The following is a 21,175-nucleotide window of genomic DNA, read 5'->3' on the forward strand; positions in this document are numbered from 1 at the left end:
AGTAGGAGTAATTTGTTTTTATGAGCAATGTTACTCAAGTAAAAGTAAAAAATATGTGTCTTAAGTAAAATGTTAGCAGCAAAAACCTCATTAGGTGATGCATTTAAACATATTTGACTTATGGATTCAGACACGTGTGGCTCTTTTACCCTTTCATTGTGGATCTCTGGACAAAGAAAAATACAAACTTTTTGTTTTAATAAATAACTGTAAAGTAAAGTTACAAAAAAAAGTCAAATAACTTACTCGGTGAACCCCCAAACCCAAGTAGCCATAATGGTTTGATAATCAAGAACAAAACTTTTTGACAAATTCCAGTGTTTTAAGTGTGCCTTATAGTTAAAACAATACAGTTAATTACTCTGTTTTAATTTTACTTCGTTAGATTGAATAATTTCTGGCTAAAAAGGCACCACAAATGTTTAAAAATAATCTGATTTTTATCTTTTTTTTCACTGCTGACATTATACCTTGTACCACTTGATTTCCTCCATCGAGATGATTCTATGTGACACAGATAGTCTTTTATTTTGAAAGGAAGTCATGTGTACCTCTGTTAAAACGTATAAACTGTTTCATATTTGGTAAAACACTTATGCCAAAAAATAATAGTTTATCATAAAAAAAAAACAATAATATGAATACAAGTTAGCGTACTATTTTTCTAAAGGATGTGTGGCTCCTACTGGGATGTGGTCAGTGAGAAATCTACCCAAATGGCTCTTTATGTGTTTAAGGTTGCAGACTTAAGTTAAAGAAAAAATCCACTTCTTTACATTCTTTTGGCAACACATGGATCAGTAAAAAACCAAAGGGATCGACCAATACTTTTTTATCCAGTAGGCTTCTATTGACATCAATGGTTGTTAGATCTTTTCTTTTTCTTAAGTCAATATACTTCCTCCATCATACATCACTGGTCCTTTACAAACAGAAAGTTTAACATTTATTGCTCCACACAGGTTAGTAATTACCTGTGATGTTATTGTGCATTTCTGGGTAAAAAAATAGTTTAAAAGCAAACAAAAAGGCCCAGTAAAGCTGAGTAAAAGATTCATTGCAAATTCATCCAAGTCAAAGTACTTTAAGAAGTAAAAAATTTACAGAAGTAAATGGAACTAATCCACACCTGAAGAACTCAACATCTAGCCCAGGAGTTTGCAACTTTTAACACTTAAGGAGCAATTTTAGCTGTTTTTTTTACTGACAATAACCCAATAGGAGCCACAAAGTCTGACTTTAGAAAAATAAGATAATGATTTGTATTCATGTTATTGCTACTCTTATGATAAATATCAATGAATACTGTCTATTTTGGTAAACATAAAGAAAATAGCCATTTTTTAAAGTATGAAATAGTTTTGATAGATGTTCACATGACTTCCTTTCAAAATAAAAGCACCCTGTTCCATTTTGGATCATCTCAATGCAGCAAATTGGTAGTGTGATGTCAGAAGTGAAAAAAATCATAATTTTTGATACTGTTTTTTGGTGCATCATAGCTCAGAATCAGATCTCCGTATTTTTTGGATCGTGATGCACACTTAAAAATCCTTGAATTGTTCGACAACAGGAGTCCGATTCTGGTTGTACTGACTGAAAATTTCCGAAATATCTCAAAATGTTTTCTCAGAACTTTGTTAAACTGTGAAGCGGCACTGCTTGATAGATTCTTGGAGCATTACAGGAGCCTGGTAAAATGATATGAAATGCACTCCAACTGTTTGGGAATGAGTTGAATTAAATTTGACTAATCTGACTGTTTTGTTAAGCTCGATGTAGTCTAAAAATTTTATTTTTTAAAATTAAAAGCATTTTTGTTTTTCTTTAATCAGAGAGCTATAATGGCGGGATAAAAGAGTCCCATGTGGCTCCAGAGCCGCAAGCTGCAGACCCCAGATCTAGACAGGTTTAATGATGTGAGATCATAAAGTCATTTCGACTTTAGTTTGATTTATTCTATTTAAATAAAATGTCTACAAATTTGACTTTTAGACCATGATAACTTATCCAGCCCTAATTCGCAGAGTTTCATACACATAGAATGCTAGAATTCTAAAGTACACAAAAAAAAATAAAATTAATAAAATTAAAATTTTGAGTTAGTGGTTACTTAATCAAAAACTTAATTTGATATAAACTAATAATTTTAAATGTAATAAATTACAGAACTTTTGTTAATTGATCCAACGTTTCACTTTCTTCAGTGTAGATGTTAACTTTGCTGAAAGACATTTTCATGAAAAAAGACAAAAGTAGCCTTACTTACACTGTAAAAAGTGAAACATTAGATCAATTAATAAAAGTTCTGTAATTTGTTTAATTCAAAAATCTCAAATGTAACTTGAGTAAACCATCACTTTAAACATTTAATTTTCTAAAAACGAATCATTTTAATTGTCACAAAAATTATAAAATTTTGTTAACTGATCCAGTGTTTCCTTTTTTACAGTGGAATGAATGCAAATTTTGAGATTTAATAGTGAAAATTCTCTTCCAATCAACTGAAAATGAAGATTCTTTCTTACTTTTGAAAAATCAAATAACAAAAAATGTTTTTCTTTTTAATCTCTTGATTCCTGAACTTTTTTCCACCTATAAGAAAAAATAAAAACATCTTCTTTGTCTTTTGAAGCCGAAGTGGTTTATTGGTTAAGCATTAGGTTAAGATTTGTGTCATTTGTCAGCTTTCACTGATTTTGCAATTGTTCATGTTTGTATTACTAGGCACAGACCTGACTGTGTTGGAAGTTGTTCCAGTGCTGAAAGAGGTAATGAACGTGTCCTTTCACCAAAGCTGAAACGACAAATTTAATTAGGAGTACAGTTTGCAGCAGTCTGCACACACTGGCGCACTCGCACAAGACTGAGGAAAGAATGAAGAAATGAGGAGAAAGCACACATATGTGCAGGGCGTCACGCACAGATCCGATCTGGCAACGCACTGCTGCCTCCTACAACACACAAAGACGATGGGAACGGGAAAATTGGCAAACCTTATCACATGGTGCCCTGCCATCACCCCCCCCCCCCCATTCCATTCTGCTCCACAACAGATGCTATGTTCCATGAAGACACTGTCAGCTGCACAAGAATGAGACCAACTCTGATAGTGGAAGAGAAAGGCCAAAGAGGCTTCCCAAAGTCAGCATCCTCCACAAACAATAATGGAACCAGCCCGTGGAGGAGGAGGAGGAGGAGGAGTGTACGTGCAGACCTCTCTCCAGGAATAGGACCTATCGCTATGGAAACAAACTCCCAGCCACCTCCCCCTTACTATTACTATAGTTTACACATGCACGCACACACTTGTCAGCTGCAGGCCAGGCGCTGTCTGAACCCAGATGGTGGTGAACTGCATAACTCACTTATCTGTCTCTGGCCTCTAAAGGAATGCCTAAAGGCCTCTCCAATTCCCAGTGGACGTCACCGAAAAGGACAGACAGGGAGAGGCACGCCATCTGCTCCCAGATACTACGGTCACCCCCCCATGTCATGTCCATCCCCCCATATATAGACCCCCTCATTTTTACCTTTCACCCCCCTCCAGACCTCTCCAGTGATCCTTCATCCATTCCTAGAAAGAGATTGGAGACGGGAGCTGACCACAATGCACAATGCAAGCGTCTCAGAGGGGGTCATCATTTTAAAAATTACTTTCAGTTTGTTTTATTTTTTGTTGAAATCAGTTAAATAAAAGTGCATATTTTTTATGTTGTCAAAAATCTTTATAAAAATGCACGTAGGTTTCAAAAAGTTTTGCAATACTGTATAGTTCAACATTTGACCTCAGTTTGTGTGAAAACTGAAAAGCACGTGAACATTAAACACGACTCTTTTTACAAATATGTGCACCTTTATTGTTTTTATCCTCTGGAATCAAGTTGCATAATATGAGGGACCTTGCATATTTCTTTCATGGACACACAACAAGCCACCAAGGTCTGACTCTGTCCACACAAACTCCTGAACCTTCAACTCAAAAAGTCCCAGTAAAAGTTATTATGCTGTACAGTAAAAAAGTGAAATATTGAATAAACTAACAAAAGTTCTGTCATTTGTTCATCCATTCATTCATTCATCCTCCAGACCGCTGCCTCCCTTTCGGGGTCGCGGGGTGCCGGAGCCTATCCCGGCTACTGAAGGGCGAAGGCGGGGTTCACCCTGGACAGGTCGCCAGTCTGTCGCAGGGCCTCAATCACACACACATTCACTCTCACATTCACACCTAGGGACAATTTAGAGTCACCAATTAACCTATGAAGCATGTTTTTGGACGGTGGGAGGAAGCCGGAGTCCCCGGTGAAAACCCACGCATGCACGGGGAGAACATGCAAACTCCACAGAAAGGTCCCAGCCGGGAGTCGAACCGGGGCCTTCTCGCTGTGAGGTAAGAGGGCTAACCACTGCACCACCGTGCAGCCATGTCATTTGTTATTTTTGAAATTTTTTGTTTTCTTAAAATTAAAATTTTAGGTTGATGGTTTACCCAAGTCAAAGCTTTAATTTGATGAAATCTAATACTTTTAAGTGCAAACTTTTGTTAATTGATCCAGTGTTTCACATTTACAGGATTTTTAGCCAAAATCAAAAATGTATGTTTGGTTTTTAGGACATAGTTTCTGCAGAGCGGCAGGAGTTAATCAAAGATTTACGTCTGAGTTGTGGGCGGGACTGTCAGTGTGGAATAAGCCCTCCCCCAATTCCCATCATTATTTACACTCCCTCCCACTAGCATACAGCCCCCCACACCCCCAACCTAACTCTATTGGTGCAACAAAAATGGCGACCAATAGTGGAGCCAACTTTGACGAGGAAAACAAAGATGTACATGGATCTATATATCTACTAGTGGATGCATCATTTGAAAAGAGAAATACTCAGAAATCCAATTTAAATCTTGATTTTCTTTTTATATGAATGAATTAATCAAATTGTTTATTTCAAGCAATCAGGAATAATACATGAAAAAAAAAATAACATCAATTTGGATCACAAGTATCGCTTAAAAGGGAGTGGGAGGAAGCAAACTTTTATAATCCCACCCTGGCCCGACCATATCATTTTCTCTACATGAATTATCAGTATCCGATTCAGGACTTAATATCAAATATTTATACAATACAATAATAAATTCAGATTATGAAGAATCCTTAATATCATTGATGTAATCACATTTCAAAACAACCACAGACAAATCATTATAATTGATAAGTAACAATAACCTAAATATTCTCATTCATGTCATTCATATATGTCCTCCATCATCAAAAAAAATGCTGCAAGAACATGATAAAAACACTAAAAACACAATTTTTTGTCTTTAAAACATGAAATAACATTTCACACAAGACCAAAAACGTGTTGACGTTTGCTATTCCTGTTCTCCTTACATTGATCTTATTGCAAAGTCAAGCATGATTACCTTTAACTCACTTCATATCAGATTTACTAATCTAAGGTCATAGCCATGTATTCTCAGGCAACTTTTGACTGAAATAAAGTGTAGTTGAAGATACTGTTGTGTACAGTAGAACAACAATAGAAATATTTTTTGACAATAAAAAAATATCTGTATTTTAAAAAAACTATAGTATCAGTAAAGTAAAAAAAAAAAAAAAACTTTTTATTTTTTAAGCTGTTTGTAGAAGGCCATCATTTTCACTTGAGTCACCAAAATTGACAAGAGGGGCTCAAGAGTGTGTTCCTCACATGAACTGCTATATGATCTAAAAATGAACTACTTATTCCAGTTTTGTGCAAAAGAAAAATGATAAATAGAGCCTTTAAGATCTTTGGCCACAAATTGAGACATAAAAAAATCCATGTCTAATTCTGACATTAGATCAGTCATTGGTTTTGTGAACCAGCAAGTTTATTTTATAGCTGCTAATATCTCAGGTCACGAGTCTACAAGTTAAGGCGAGACACTTGGTATGGCCTCACAGCAAGACCATCAGCGAGCCGCTTTGTGTCAACCGGCAAAAAGAAAAAATACAAAATCTGAATGGAGAGCCAATAAGGCGAAGGGGGCGGCTCGGTGAAGTGTGTTTGCATGTTGGTAAGTACGTGTGAGTGCGTGTGTGTTGATGAAGTGAACCCAAGCAGACGGGCTTTGGTGTGCGTGTGGATTTTGCCGAGTGAATGGCAATTGTGTATTTTGAAAAGAGAGGGGGTGTCAACCTGCGTGAGAGCGACTGTCAAAGTGTTCTGTCAGTGTGGCTGGCTGAGAACGGAGAGCGTCCATCGGTTCAAGTATGCCCCCATGTGACTACTGGGAGAAGTAGAGGATGGAGACCTGAAGTTTTCTGAAAAATATCTGCTTTTTATTTTGTGATTTAACAGAAAAAGTGTCAGTGTTGTTTCAGTTTGGGGTTGGAAACAAAGTTTTTTTTGTCATCAGGCTTTTACCTCATCATCAGAGTCCATCAGTTTTGCACGCCACCGGTTACATGTTTGTGTCCAAAACCTGAAATGACCCCATGATCCTTCTAAATTTTCTATTCCATTCCCTTTGGATTTCCTTTCTGCGATCAAGTGAGTTTTCATGTTCATCTCAGGTGACGGGGTTTCCTTCTAAAGCTCAATCACCAGGAAAATGTCTCATTTTGTCTGGTTTTTATTGTTCTAAATCAGTGTGAATAAAATGAATAGTTTGTCCAGCCGACAGTTGTCTTTTCTGTAACACAAACATAAGCTTAACATTAAATATCTTCTGAAAAAACTTGTATGAGATGCAATACCTGCACATTTCTTTTCAAACTAATTTGGCACGTTTTAAATCTGCTGTACCTTACTTTTTTCCAACAGTGCACCCCTTGTGAAATATTGAAGACATGAAATTTTGAAGACAAATAATACTCTAACTGGCAAATCTGAAGTACTTTACAAAGACACAAACAGCAAATACACAATAGGAAGAAAAAGAAAATTAAAAAAAAAACTAAACGCACCAAATAATATTGGTAGGAAAGTGAAACATCAAAAAGCAACTCTGTTTTCTGTTTCAGATAGATCTGATGATCTAAAATTCTCTTAAAATGCCTGAATGAGGAAATTCATTTTGAACTTTTGAAAAGAAAAAAAAAACTATATATAAATAATATATTACTACAGAATTAATTAAGTCATTGTACATGAACAACATTGCATAAAAATAAAATTGACAAATGACTCCATTAATGCTTTCTGGTTGACAAAAAAAAAAAACTTGGTTATCCCTATTTTGTGCAAGGTTTAAAACTGGGGGTGAAAGAAAATATTGATTCGGTGAAATATCGGGATACTTAATTTGGCATAATTAATTATTATTATAAAAATCAAACATGTAGTTCAGTCTTACTTCTGTTTTCCACTTAAATATTCAAGAAATTATGATAAAAAAAAAAACAAGCAAAAAAAAATGAATTTGTTTGGGTAAAGCAACTTGTTTATGAGATACAGTTGCAGTGATTAATGTTCTGATCGTTAAATAACGTATTTTACAATTTTACTTATGTGAAAAATTTATTAATATTCAGATAATTCTTTAGTCAAAATAAAAAAAACACACAGTATTCTCCCCTTATTTTGGGGGGTTAGGGACCGGAGGCATCCGTAAATATGTCAAATCCACAAATTCAGAGATGCGGGCATCCCCGCGGCCGAAGGATTTCTGTTACTGATCCATACTCATCAAAAACACTTTTGGTCATGTTTTGTAAACAGTTATTAAAGAACATTGGAGGATTGCTCAACATAAAGAATTGTTTTTAATATTCAGAACAAAAGACTGAACCGCACCTGTACTTTCTGATGCTGATCAGGAGTGTCACTCTATGCTTTAAAATCAGGAATGCACACTTCTTCCTTCTTCAAATAATAATCTCTTGGTTTGGATAATTATCTTCCGCAATTATCTTCATCAGCAGATCAGGATATTATTAGCCCTCTTCTGATTCTGCTGATGCCATTTTTCCATGCAGAGGCATGGAGGTAGGAGGGGACAGTCCTCTCAGGGAGGGGCCGGGGAGCATGGACGACTAAAGCCACCTCTCTGCACTCCACTGTACAGCGATATACCTCAGCAGCGCAGCACCTCCTTCAGATGCAACAATTTCATACAAGCATCTTTAGTTGTCTGAGTTTTTGTGACGAACTGGAAGAGTAATTTGACTGAAAATAAAATCTGCGAATATGTGAAACCGCAAATAAAGAAACATGACTAAGCAGGGGGAACACTAGTGAAACATTGTCTGGTACTGTTTTGGGATATATCGCGACACATGACATGATATGTCTTTTATTGCCAAACTCTTGCCGATACACGCCCCCAGTAAAAACGGTATCAATGTTTTATTTTATATTCACTTAATTTGAAATATCCAGAGTGGAAATTGGAGTATTAGTAAATACCCCCAGAAGGTTAATGCATTTTTATTTGAGAACCACTGGTCTCAGTGTTTGTTTCTAAGTGCAAAATCTCTGACAAAAGTACCTTTCACATTATAGACGTGGTTTCTTGCTGTGCACCTGTCTTCTTTACTACTTTGATTATATCTATTTTCACTTTCTGTATGAGGCCTGACCTGAGGAATTTTGACTGTGCAGCTGCAGCTGATGGAACGTAAAACCAATAGCATCCCTTGAACTTGATTTCACCAATAAAGTTGCCTAAAACGAAAAATAATACTCGATTTATACATGACAAGTATTCAGAGCTTTTATTTTGTAATCAGATATTTTCCGTGTCATGTCTGTGTGGAGTGATTTGATAATCAGGGGTTGTCCAGTCAAGGTTGCTCAAACCTCAAGATGCGGCTGACACAACACAGCTTCAGGCGCAACAGCCGCACACCAGACAGATTACTCACACAAAGTCACCACACAAGCGGAAACAAATTCACCAAGCCCAACATCAAATGCTGTTACCACAACACCAATGACAACATGCACAGACGCACCGAAGCAGAACAAATGACCAATCACACATGGAGGCTCGCTCTTGCCCTCCTTCAGTGTGAAACAGCTGATCAGGGTGACCAATGTTCAGAAGCAAAAGTAAATGAACTCAACAGAGACATTTCAGCAGAAATATTACACTGTCAATCATTGGACGGTGATTACTGACCTATTTTTTGGTTGCAACAAATATAAGATTTTTCAATTTAAAAAAATCAGTTTCACAGTTTTTATATATGATAAAAATAGTGTTAAAGACACCACTACAAGCTGCTGCTATCAACTTTTTTTATGTCACAACTTAGTACTTTATTCTTGCAATTTCAGTTTTAATAACAACAAAACTGTGCTTAGTTGAATTCAAAGAATAGTATTTTTTAATGACTCATTTTCTAAAATACCTGTTCCCAGTGCAGAACTTTTTTCTTAGCCACGCTTATTTTAAATGCTGAAATATGTCTGGCTAATGTGGAATTCTGTTCTGGGCCCCGCCTATTTGTTTGGGTTTAGAACCCATAGGAAGGGTTAGGGTACAGGTACCACCCTATCAGCTTTGGACTTACTTGTGTAAAATAATGGCTTAATATATCGTCACCTAAAATATTTGCTGTGCCATTTCAAGGAGGAAAGAGCTTGAAAGTAGGATTGAAAGATCTAATTGTGAAGCATGTAACAGTGAATCACAAACAGTCTAGTCTTTGGCGGTTGGGCTCTGGACCGAAGACATCTTGCATGCTAGTAACAGTAAGCTGTTGAGCGCCTTGTGTTTCGGCCGAAGAAAAGGCTCCATACAAATAAATAAAGTTTGAAGGTTGAAGTTAATGACCTTGAATCTAATGAAGAGAGCCAGACGCTGATGGTGGTTATCAAACCGAAGAGCCAGGAGGAGAACAGATGGAGGTGGACTGGTGTAATGTCTGGAATGCAGAAAAACAGACTTCCTTGAATTTAAAGGCAGGGATTTGATTGTGATTGGCTGTAAAGAAATTAAGCATGCCGGCTATTGGCTCAGAGTACAGACGAATTGATGATGCAAGGAGTGATGAATAAACTCCCAGCACGCCTGTGGGGAGGTGGATCTTCCTTATTGAAATTGCACCAAAGCTTCACTTGGTAACTATTTTGGGTTTTACAATTACAGCTTAAAATACGAGTCACCAACATCATCATTTAGCCTTGGACACACTTAAAATATGTGTATCTTGTATTATGTTTGGACCACATGAATTTCCATCCAATTTTGTACTTTGTTGCATATAAATATGTGCAAATCAGATCAGCCATTTTTTGAAGCTTGCATCCTCAAACTGTAATGAAAACTTCACCAAATTCTTCTTGGACCTGTTATCAACTCCGATCTTGACTATTGCTGGAATCCTTGAAATATGGAATCCTATCCAAAGCCTTTTAAACTATTTTAACATGTATTCAAGAATCTTTTATTTCAGTTCTCATAAACACATTCTCCATGGTTTTAAGACTCACACATTACAGCTTTACAACCACATTCAGCAGAAATCACTGTTTCATTACAGAAACAGTACATGACACTGCAGCACTGAGCTGCCACTGAATCATTGAGAATGCCGCCTAGTCAAACTTTTGAAACTGGTGTTTGCTCTATTCTTAATTATTCAACAAATGTCCATTGAAAATAATAGAAGGAAAATCTGTACTTAATAACATAGATTTCAATTTGATTTATTTTCTGGCATCAAAATGTTTTGCCAACACATTAGTTTTAATGTTTTTGCATAGTCTATTGAAAGCAACAAAGAAACCCAATTCTGATTTTTTTTATGTACATAAAAACATAAAATGATAAAAATTGGGTAATAATGAACAAATGTTTCAAAATATCAGAAATAAGAGTAGAAATGAACCAAAACGCGAGATTACAGATATCTAGAGGCTGCAGCAAAGGAACATAATGTTTTTATAAAATGCCTTAAAAATGTTTCAGAATGGTTGGTTTTCTTCAACTTAATACTTAAGACAAATCCCTGACGTGAAATTCTTTTTAAAAAAGGTGACATTGTTGTGTTGACCTCATTATGAATACATTTGCAGGTGCAGCCAGTTGAACCAATTATGATAATTGGTGTGTTTAAAGTGAGGAGCTGAGCTTTCAAAGGCACTGCACTCTGGCAAAAGACTACTTAAATCCGACAGTCTGGCCCACAGGAAATGCACCAGCATCATGACCCACCCTTACTGGGACGTTTTAGTGCATTACTGATATGCCTAAGGCTTCATAAGATGAGAAAACAATGTGTTTTTAACATTGTGTTGATGTTTGGCAGTCTCAGCTGTAGTACATATGGGCGTTTACAGTAATGTGTGTTCAAGAACATACCCAATGCGCATACCTGAACGCCCTTTTAGTTCATGATGTTCATGCTAGACAAGCAGGGAGGGGCTTCTTTGTATTTTCCTGCTGTTTAATGGCGCAGGAATCTTGCTCCAGGCTTTTTTCTTTCACAGCTTTATTCTCTAGTCATGGAGTCATGATACTCCAGTAAGGCACAAACTGCAATAATGTATTTGTTTTTTCATGGTCAAATCTCAAACGGCTGGCACTTTTTTAACTCAAAAGAGACGCCATCCATTGGTCACTACCAAATCTGAGTCCTTGATTGGTCAAAGTTCAACCTGGTTAAACTTTCAATGAGCGTTCAGTGGCTGCTCATTATCTATGTAGAGCACAAAAATGTGTGTAGCGACGCGTGAGAGTTCTGAACGCGGACACCAAACACGCATACACAAACATGACTTTTCTTTTGTGGACACCTCTGAGGGTGGTGTGAACATAGCTTGAGATGCGAATGTTGTTGTTTACTTTCAGCAGATATCCCGTCACAGGCTGCCACAGCAAATCATCTTTCACTGATTCACACAGCTGGTTTGGCTTTCAGAAATACTTAAATTTGTGGATTTAACATAGCCAGAGGTGTTGAGAAGAAAAGTTCAAGTTTTACTAGAGGGTATCTGTTATTGGAACACCCCAGTCGCCTGAATTGGAACTCGGTTAAGCAGGTTTTAGTAAAAGCTTGTGTTATTGTGCCATTTGTAAACATCTATTATAGCATTCAACTATTTAAATTTTCTCTTCATTTAAAGAAGTTTCCCTCCTGAGCATCTGAAAGACTGCAAACACCTCCAATCTCTGCTTCTTTTGCATCTAGGGGGATTTTCCCTCTTTCCATTAAAGTCCCCCAACAAAAGAGCAGAGTGTCAGCGGTTCAAAGACTCCCAAAAAACACTATCAGTCTGAAGAGCCTATCAGTTAAGGAAGGATAGAAAGAAAGACAAACAAACACAGAGGGGTTCAGATATTATAGTTTTGATCTTTTGTTATGAGAGCTGAAATCAGCCCTTTTGCTTTGTTCTTTCTTTTTTTAAAAAAAATCAGATAGCTGTAATGAGCTGCCTTCTGAAAAGGTCATTAATAAGGCCTGATGATCAGAGAGGATTCTTATCATCAACAGAAAACTTCAAACTGAACAACAACAAACACTGAGCTTCAGGAACCGGCCTCTTTCATCTGCCTCCCTCCCATCCGCTCCACGCGCTGGAGCTGTGACAAAGCAAAGGACGTTTTACCAAAACCATTCGGCTCGGAAAATAAAAGATAAATAAATTGTTACCAGATCACGTGCCCCTTCTTTACCAGATTGACATTTCCCCAATGATGAAAAGACTAAAAATCTAGTTTTCCAAAGCCTTTCATCCTCCCACAGCCTCACATGTGGACTCATCTAACATCAGAGACCGTGCTGCGTCAGATGTGGGCTTCAATTAGCTAACGTGGGTGCTCCTCTGCCTCCTGTCCCTCCTCGAGACGAAGAGGCCCACATGAAAAGGCCCCGGGGGCTGATGGGTAGTGTTAAAACACGACTAATTGCGCTCGGCTGATTTTTATGAAGTTAGAAGTCATGTCACACGGTGCCACCTCTTCAGCTCCAAAGTCGCACAGAGGCGACAACTACAGACCATAAACACCGCCCCAGCTGGATTAGTGGTCGCTGCCATCAAAGCCGCAAATGTAGTGGACGAGGTGCAGCGTGTGTCGGGCTGGAGGTGCTGCATGGCTCTCTGACTGTGAGAGTGATGACGAGGAACCAGGAATGAAACCTGTGCTTGAGTTTTAAACTCCAAAGTTATGAGAAAAGTTTTATATAAACGTACATGGAAAAAAAATAACTCTCTGTGGCAGTTTTAAGCTTCACACAACTGGTAAAACTGTTGTTCCGAAGGTTTTTTAAAGTCAGGAAAACATGATTTTTCAAAAAACATATGCCGTGTATAAACAATGTCTCAGCAAAAACAAAGCAAAAAGCACAAGCATGGTGATGAAAGCGAGGGAGAGACGATGAATCAGTGGCATGTCAGTCCAGCTTCAGCCTTTTCACATGAAATACTCATTTTATTCGCGGGGGTTAGGGATCGGAGGCATTCGCGAAAATACAGAATCCACGAATATGGAAAAACCCCCACCCCCACGGGCGAAGGATGTCTGTTACCAGTCTACACTCATCGAAAACATTTCTAATAATTCATTGTAAAATATTCATTAAAGAACAATGGAGTATTGCTCAGCACAAAGTTTTTTTTTTATTCAGAAGAAAATACCGTACAGTAGCCGTAGCAACTGCTTACTTTGTGCCTTAAAATCAGAAGTGTGCGCTTCCCCCTCCTTCAAATAATAAACATCTGCTCTGGATGATAGTATCCTTCGGGATTATCTTCTTCAGCATATCAAGATTTTATTTGATCGCTTCCGAGTTAGCTGATGTCATTTCTCCATGCGGGGGCATGGAGAGAGGTGGGGCAGGGGAGCAGGCTCCAGAGGGGGCTCCGCTGTGCGGAGATACACCTGAGCACCACAGCAACTCCTTCAGATACAAAAGTTTCATACAAGCGTCTTGAGTTGTCGGAGATTTTGTGACAAACCGGAAGAGTCACGTGACTGAAAAAAAATAGCAAATACATGAAACTACAAACACAAATAAAAAGAAATGCGAATAAGCAGGGGAAAACTGTATACCATATGTAGTATAGAGATGTAACAATTCATTTTGGCAGCGATCGGATTCATAACATAATTTGTGGTTGACTATCCGATTCATAGTTGATATTTGTTCATTTTGAACGATCCAATTTGATCCAGTTCACGGATTGAAAATCCATCCAGAACATCTTTAGACAAAATTTCAACCAGGTGAAGTTTTTAAGATTCCTCGTGTTTCTTGTAAGATAATCAATTGTAAATTAAATATGTGTACAAACAACAATAAGTAAACACAAATTAATAACAAATTTATTCATATTTTAGTTTTAGTTCAGCCCACTGTTGTTTTTCCACATCAAAATAACACAAAGGGAACATTATTAGAACATTCTACCACACATAAAGTTACGTCTTTGCTAAATTAAAAGTGTCTCCACCCAATGGACTGTGATAATTACATATTATTTTTTGCTGACATCACATTTGTTGTCTGCTGTGATGGCGCTTAATCGTTTTTACTTTATAGTAAAATACACCTATTGTACCTAAAAAATATTGCATGTTTCAATATTGATATAACTGATTTCTTTCATTTTAAAATGATTTTAGAATGGTATAAGTTGATTTAATTAACAAGTATCCTTGCCGTGAATACTTAAAAAATCAATTAATTCACATGCAAAACAGCCAATCAAACATCTTCTGATATATACTACACATACACTATACTACTCTTGTTTAACAGCACCAGATATTGAGCTTTTCTTTCTTCTGAACTTTAGAAAGGTATGTGCGTTTTGCATCATACTCCTAAATGTGGATATAGCTCATTTTTTTTACCCACCCCTAATGGCCTCGGGACAGTTACCAAAAAAAAAAAAAAAACACATGACATTTCTGTTGTCAGCTGTGGCACTGTAGAGATGACAACTACAAACACATGGTTCCAATTTAACAAGCGGTTGAATAAAAGAATGACAGACGAACCTTTTTTTTCATGTTTAATCTTACATATTTTATCTATATTTATCAGTTTAATTCAAAATTATTGTCTAATCCACTTTATAATCAGATTTTCATAATAAACCTGAATATTTAAGTAATTAAATATGAACAATTTTGACTGTTTAATATATACATATATATATATATAATGTCTCACATGCCAAGAAAGTGTGGGCACCTCTTAGCTGAACACTATAGTGGTCGCCGGTTGCAGCTGCCCATGTCCCTGCTGTTATGGATTTATAAGAGCTGTGGGTCAGGTCATAATAAATCAGTTTTATGGCCACATTGTACTTATCTCAAAGGCACAGACAGCCAACAAAGGGTTTATTATTGCAACAAGCACAAAAAAGGTTGGGTTTGTTGGGAGTTCGAGAGCTTCTGGCACTCGAACCTTAAACAGCGAAACAGGGAAGGAGCCACAAAAATGTTCTCTTTCACTCGTGACCGCATGTTCCCTTTTTTCTTGGTTTGAATATTAAAATAACTACAGATAAAGAAAAAAAGTACTCTGTCACCACATTTCATAAAATGCACCTTCTTCTTCTCCCTTTTCCTTCCCTTTATTGTTGCTTTGTCTTCTTATCCTCTTCCTGTTTCCTTTATTGTCCTGCTACTGCAACCTTGCTTTCTCCTTCCAACCCTTTTCCCTCTTTTTGTTTCTTTTTTTCCTAGCTTTTTTTGTCTCCAATTCTTGTGGTTTGGTTTTATTTGTATTTTGTTATGAAGTATTCTATGATTCAAACTGCTGCCATCTTTGTGTCTTTTATCTCCTTTCATTCCCTTTTCACCTCCATATATTTCTTTTTTCCTTTTGTCACCCTGGTTCTTTCTCCTCCATCTCTGGCCTCTCCATCTATTATCGCCAGCTGAGCAAAACAGAGGAGTCTTTTGGTGCGGAGCCAGAGTAAACACTGATATCCATCCAGCCCGTATCCCTCATCATGCTCCTTCAACTGGCAGCTGTCCATAACTAAACACAGTGTAACAGAGCAGACACGCACACACAAACACACTCCCCGGAGTGTCCACTGTAGCTGTTTGCTTGGCTGAAAAGCTTGGCTATAATTGCCGTGGTCTGTGTTGAACACTATAGCCTGCAGCTGTGGACCTCTCCAAAGCTCAGGCTGCAGCCAAGCAGAAACAGCAACAAACTCTGACGGGCAGAAAATAAACAGACGGCTTTGGTCTGGAGAGCGGCCTCTCCGCTCATGTTCCTCTACATTTTTCATTAAACTGTCCAGACTTTTGTTTAGGGAAAGTCAGACATGTATCTGAAGCATCACCCTTCAAATGGACTAATCTCACTTTTTTCATTTGTGCTCTTTAACATGATTTTCTAAATAATGTGCTGTTGCTTCCTCATAATTTTCACTGATTACTTTATTTTCTGCACCAGATTAAAAGATGCACTGTGAAGGTTCTATTTTTCAATTTGTGTTGTATAAGATGCACTGAACTGTGAAGCACGTTAAGTGAGACAAAAGAGCTAAAGTCTGTCAATCAGTCAAACTTAATTAACAGTCTTTACAGTAACTCTAAAACTTGTTTGCAACACACTTAGTCACATTAGAAGCGCTAGCCACATAAAAGCATTTAAAATGTAACTCTAAACCTTGTTATTAATCCGTAAAAAACAAGACTGATACCACTAGACAAATCTTACACAAACTGTAGCAATCTGAAATCTTGCCGTGTTAGCAAATTCCCAATAACCTTGTTGGCAACTTGTAACACACACAGTCCGACATAGCCACATGCATGTGGTTTTTTTACAATAACTCCCAACTTTGTTAGTGACATGTAGAAAAAACAGTGTGACACATTACATTAGTCACAATCTTGTTAGCAACAAATACGAAAACAGTTTGATACAGCTAAAGCAAATGTGGATGTGACTACGCTAACCCCCGACCTATAAAAACTGTTCGACACAGCTACACATTAGTCATATTAATGTATTACCAACAACTCCTAATAATACATAACCACATGCACAGCCGAACACCGCTACACGGTATCTGCGTGTAGCATATTTACAATAACTTCAAACTTTGTTGGTAACATGTGAAAGAAAAAAAAACAGTCTGTCACCGTTACACATTAGCCACAATAGCATGTCCAAAGAATTATCATGCAACACATAAGAAAGCAGATTGACACTGCTAAAAAAAAATACTGTAACTATGTTACCCCACTGCTACACATTAGCGTATTCTCAATACCACCCAGTCTTGTTCTCAATACGTAAAAAAACAGACTGATACCGCTACAGCAAAAGTCACTGCGACCATGCTAGCTCCCAACCTTGTTAGTAGCACGTAAAAAACAGTCATTCGCTGCAAAGCATTAGCTGCACTGGCATAACAACAAGAACTCCAACACTCTCCAACATACACATTAGCTGCGTTTGGATATTAACAACAACACCCAACATTGTTTGCAACTTGTGAAAGAAACAAACTGAAGTTTGGCAGACTGCTGTTTAAAGAAAATACTATTTCCCCTTTTTGGTAAGCTAAATGTATCTTAGGGAGGCTTGAAAACATTTAACTGCTGGGTGAGCATGACATTGCAGACAATAATCAGTAAACTCAGCATTTAAACTATATGATACATTTGATCTTCTCATGCTGTGGCAGAACCAGAAGAAAGGGCCATTTGTTATGGATGTTGGTACACAAAGCCCACACATTAAAGTCTACGTTAAACAAACAGAAGTCTAAAATTTATAAGTGCTTTGATTTTGTTTAAAATATTAATTCTGCTATTTCAGGAAGTAGCCTTTCAAATGTTGGATAGGTTAAATGAGAAAAATCAAGAACACTATAGGTTTTTTATTATTACCCTTGTGGGGAAAAACATATATCCAAAGTGTGTCCTGAATAGGGAAAGTACTTGCAGAAAAAATGGTCAAGAATTGCTTTGTAAGTTTTGCAAAGAAATGTTTCAGGTCTAAAAAAACACAAAGGTGAGGAAAAGAGGACTGAGGTCAAAATGAAGTGTGCACAAAACACAAGAATGGCTTAAGATGTTTCCAAAAAGCTGAGCTTCCAAGTCATGCCCAGGGGGAGCTGCAGCTACAAGGTTTCTCAATTTTTTAAACTTTGCCCCACTTCAGGCAGCAGGTTCACCTCTTTTCATACAAGCCCACAAGACTCCCAAAATGTTGAGGTTTTGCTATGTTCCTCCCTCGAAGGCACTGTCACACTTTCTCCCCTTTAAAGAAACCTAAAATCGAAAGTTTATTCTTGCTGCGCATGCAAAGTCACGATTGTCTCAACATGCACGCTGACAGCTTGTTGATGACAGGTAATAAAAGTTGTGTAAACACATCTGTTGTCACTGTGTTACCAAACAGTAAAAGGCTTTCTCTTGTAGCTGTAAACCTACAAGCCATCAAGAGGGCCCATCATCATGTCAGTGCCCCCGTTCTTACGCTGACCCTCAGTCAATTTTTTATTTTTTTGTTGCAGCTTTTTACTTGTTTTTCATTGACACCATGTGAGTGTTTGGTTATGCTCACAATAAGCACATAACACAGGTATTTGAACATGTGTCATATGCCCATTGTACACGTTTTTTGCAATAACATATTGATCATTAGAATAAAAAACAAACCAGAAAAGTTGCATTACCTGCGATATTGCCAGTGTGAATACTTTTTGCTGAATGTGTTGAAGATGCTGAAGCTGTTTGCTTAAAATGCTGAAGCAATTTACTTTAACTGCTAAAGGGATTTGCTAAAAATGCAAAGGCAATTAGCAAAATTGTACTTATTCTAAAACACTTTTTGCTAAAGAAAAATGAAAGGCCGCTGAAGTCGGACTAATTTTTTGAAAAATGTGTTGTACGTTAGCTTAAAAATCCTCAATACATGCAAAATTTGCAAAAACGTAGTGTGTTGCAAAAATTTGAGATGAACGCTAAATTAGCCTAAAAAACCTTAGTAGCCAATTAGCCAAAAAAGCTAGAACATTGCTAAAGTATTAGCTAAGCTAAAACATAGTCTAAAACAAGATTCAGTATATAGCCTTACTAAATAGTCAAAAGCTAGCACATTGCTAAAATACTAGCCAAGCTCCAAAAAAAAAAAAAAAAACAACTTCAGTAGATACCAAAATTAACTAAAACAGAAGAAAACAATTTACACACTGCATTTGGGTTTGAGCTCCCTTCCTCCTGCTCCCAAAACATAAGCGTGCAGCTTATCCTCACTAATGAGCCGAAGGTCAGAAGCAGCGCAAATTCTGCGTGACTGGGATCACCAGAGCGTTGTGCTGATGATTTCAGATGGGAATAGGTACCACATGGCAGATAACTGAATAATTCTTCCAATCGGACAGATGGCACGTGTCATTAGTGCTGCAGATGTTGTCTCCAAATGAGGTGAAACAAATAGCAGTGATTACGAGTAATCAATTACCAGGAATAAATTCAATTTTGCATAAAGCACGAGTCACCAGGAGACGCAGGGACAAAGGGGTTCAACATGTCCCAAAGCAGCTGTTCAGATCAGAGCAGCTCTGCTGACCTCACACAGGAAAATGATCCACGAAGACAAGAAGTCAAAGAAACAGTTGTTTAAGTTGGAGTACGATGTTTACTCTTTGAACATTTTTGGCATTCATTCTTCAACTTCTGTGAAACTAGTTTGTGTTCCTTTTCTGAAGGTGTGATCCTAAAATCCCCTGAGGTCAAACCTTAAAACCAATATTTGCAGAACACGCCTTCTCCTTTCTGCAAGATAATCATTACAGCTCAGCAGAAATCTACGGCAAGATTACTGAGATTGTTTGTACGCTTCTGTTCTTTTTTTTTAGCTTTTGTTTCCACTGTCTTTTAGCTATTTAAGTATGAAAGAGTTCATTATTAGAAGTTTTAAAGTTTTTGAAAAGTTTTCACTCAAGAAAAAGAAACATCATTCGAATCATCATCTGCTTAACAAGTTTATCAAACTTTCATCCAAACAGACCATTAATATGAAGTTATATTTGTGCCTTTAAAAGAGGGAAAAAGCAAGATTAGAGATGACGTATCTGAAAATGTTTGTGTTGCACATACAAAAATGTATTTTGAAGCAAAGAATAGTATTTGAAAGCAAATATTTAATATTTTCACATTTGTAACTTAAAAAAGTTGTTTTTAAACTGAACATTTTGTTTGCAATTTAGAACATTTTCATCTCAAAACTGACCTTTGTTCTCAATGTGATGGCACAAATATGACTTCACATTAAAAGTCAAAGATATTCACTTTACATTTCTCTTCTGCTCTGACATTTAATCTTTTTTAGAAGTGCTTTCTAGGTTTTACGGACATTTTTCTCATTTGTGAGACTATGGTGCTCCATTTGTTCAAAAGTATGGTCTCCATGTTTTCCAATGAGAGCTAATAGCATCAACTTCTGTCCATCAATTTCTTCTGCAAATTCTAGGTTCCTTTCTTTCAAATGCTTTTCATTTCAGCTAGTACAACACTGAGAAATCTGCTGTAAAAAAGTTGATTTCAACCTTTAAAAAAACTTTATTAATACTCAGTACATTTCAAAAGTTTGACTTATGTAATTTCACCTGCATTTAAAAAAAAAAAAACACCCTTCGTGATGTTATAAACCTGCCCTGTGACAGACTGGCGACCTGCCCAGGGTGAACCACGCCTTCGCCCAACAGTAGTTGGGTCGGCTCCAGCAACCTCATAACCTCAAAAGAGTTTTAGCGGGTTCTAGAGTTGGAGAATTTCCTCTATTATTGTTGGTATGCACAGAGACATTTTGGATACTTCCAAAATATATTAAAGTCAAAATTAAGCATGAAATGAATTCTAAATCGAAAGAAGAAAATATAAAAAAAAAATATGGGTAACGCTTTATATTAAGGTGTGCTTGTTAAGTATTAATAAGATATTAATAAGCATTAGTAAGATGCTTATAATTTGCTTATAAGCACTTATAAAGATATTAATAAGCCGCTTATTACACCATTATCTAAATTATGGCGTGGTATCAATAAGATATTAATAAGCATTAGTAAGATGCTTATAATTTGCTTATATGCACTTATAAAGATATTAATAAGCCGCCTATTAGACTATTAACTAAATTATGGCGTGGTATCAATAAGATATTAATAAGCATTAGTAAGATGATTATAAGCACTTATAAAGATATTAATAAGCCGCTTATTACACTATTATCTAAATTATGGCATGATGTTAATC

General features: G+C 36.9%; 1 long non-coding RNA gene across 2 annotated transcripts in view; it reads right to left on the reverse strand.

The window, feature by feature from the left end:
* The window catches only part of LOC118598836, a 37,797-nt gene that overhangs the window by 4,384 nt on the left and 12,238 nt on the right, over positions 1–21,175 (reverse strand). Inside the window, exons 1-2 of one of the 2 annotated variants that reach the window (XR_004948013.1) lie at positions 3,534–3,569; positions 2,736–2,797 (exon numbers count right to left, since the gene is read on the reverse strand). This is a non-coding gene — a long non-coding RNA (uncharacterized LOC118598836). Of the gene's footprint in view, positions 1–2,735; positions 2,798–3,533; positions 3,570–21,175 lie in introns of those variants that run through there. The other variant, XR_004948012.1, reaches the window with a different exon arrangement.

Source organism: Oryzias melastigma, linkage group LG6 (genome assembly GCF_002922805.2).
Source record: "Oryzias melastigma strain HK-1 linkage group LG6, ASM292280v2, whole genome shotgun sequence".
NCBI classification, from domain to species: domain Eukaryota; kingdom Metazoa; phylum Chordata; class Actinopteri; order Beloniformes; family Adrianichthyidae; genus Oryzias; species Oryzias melastigma.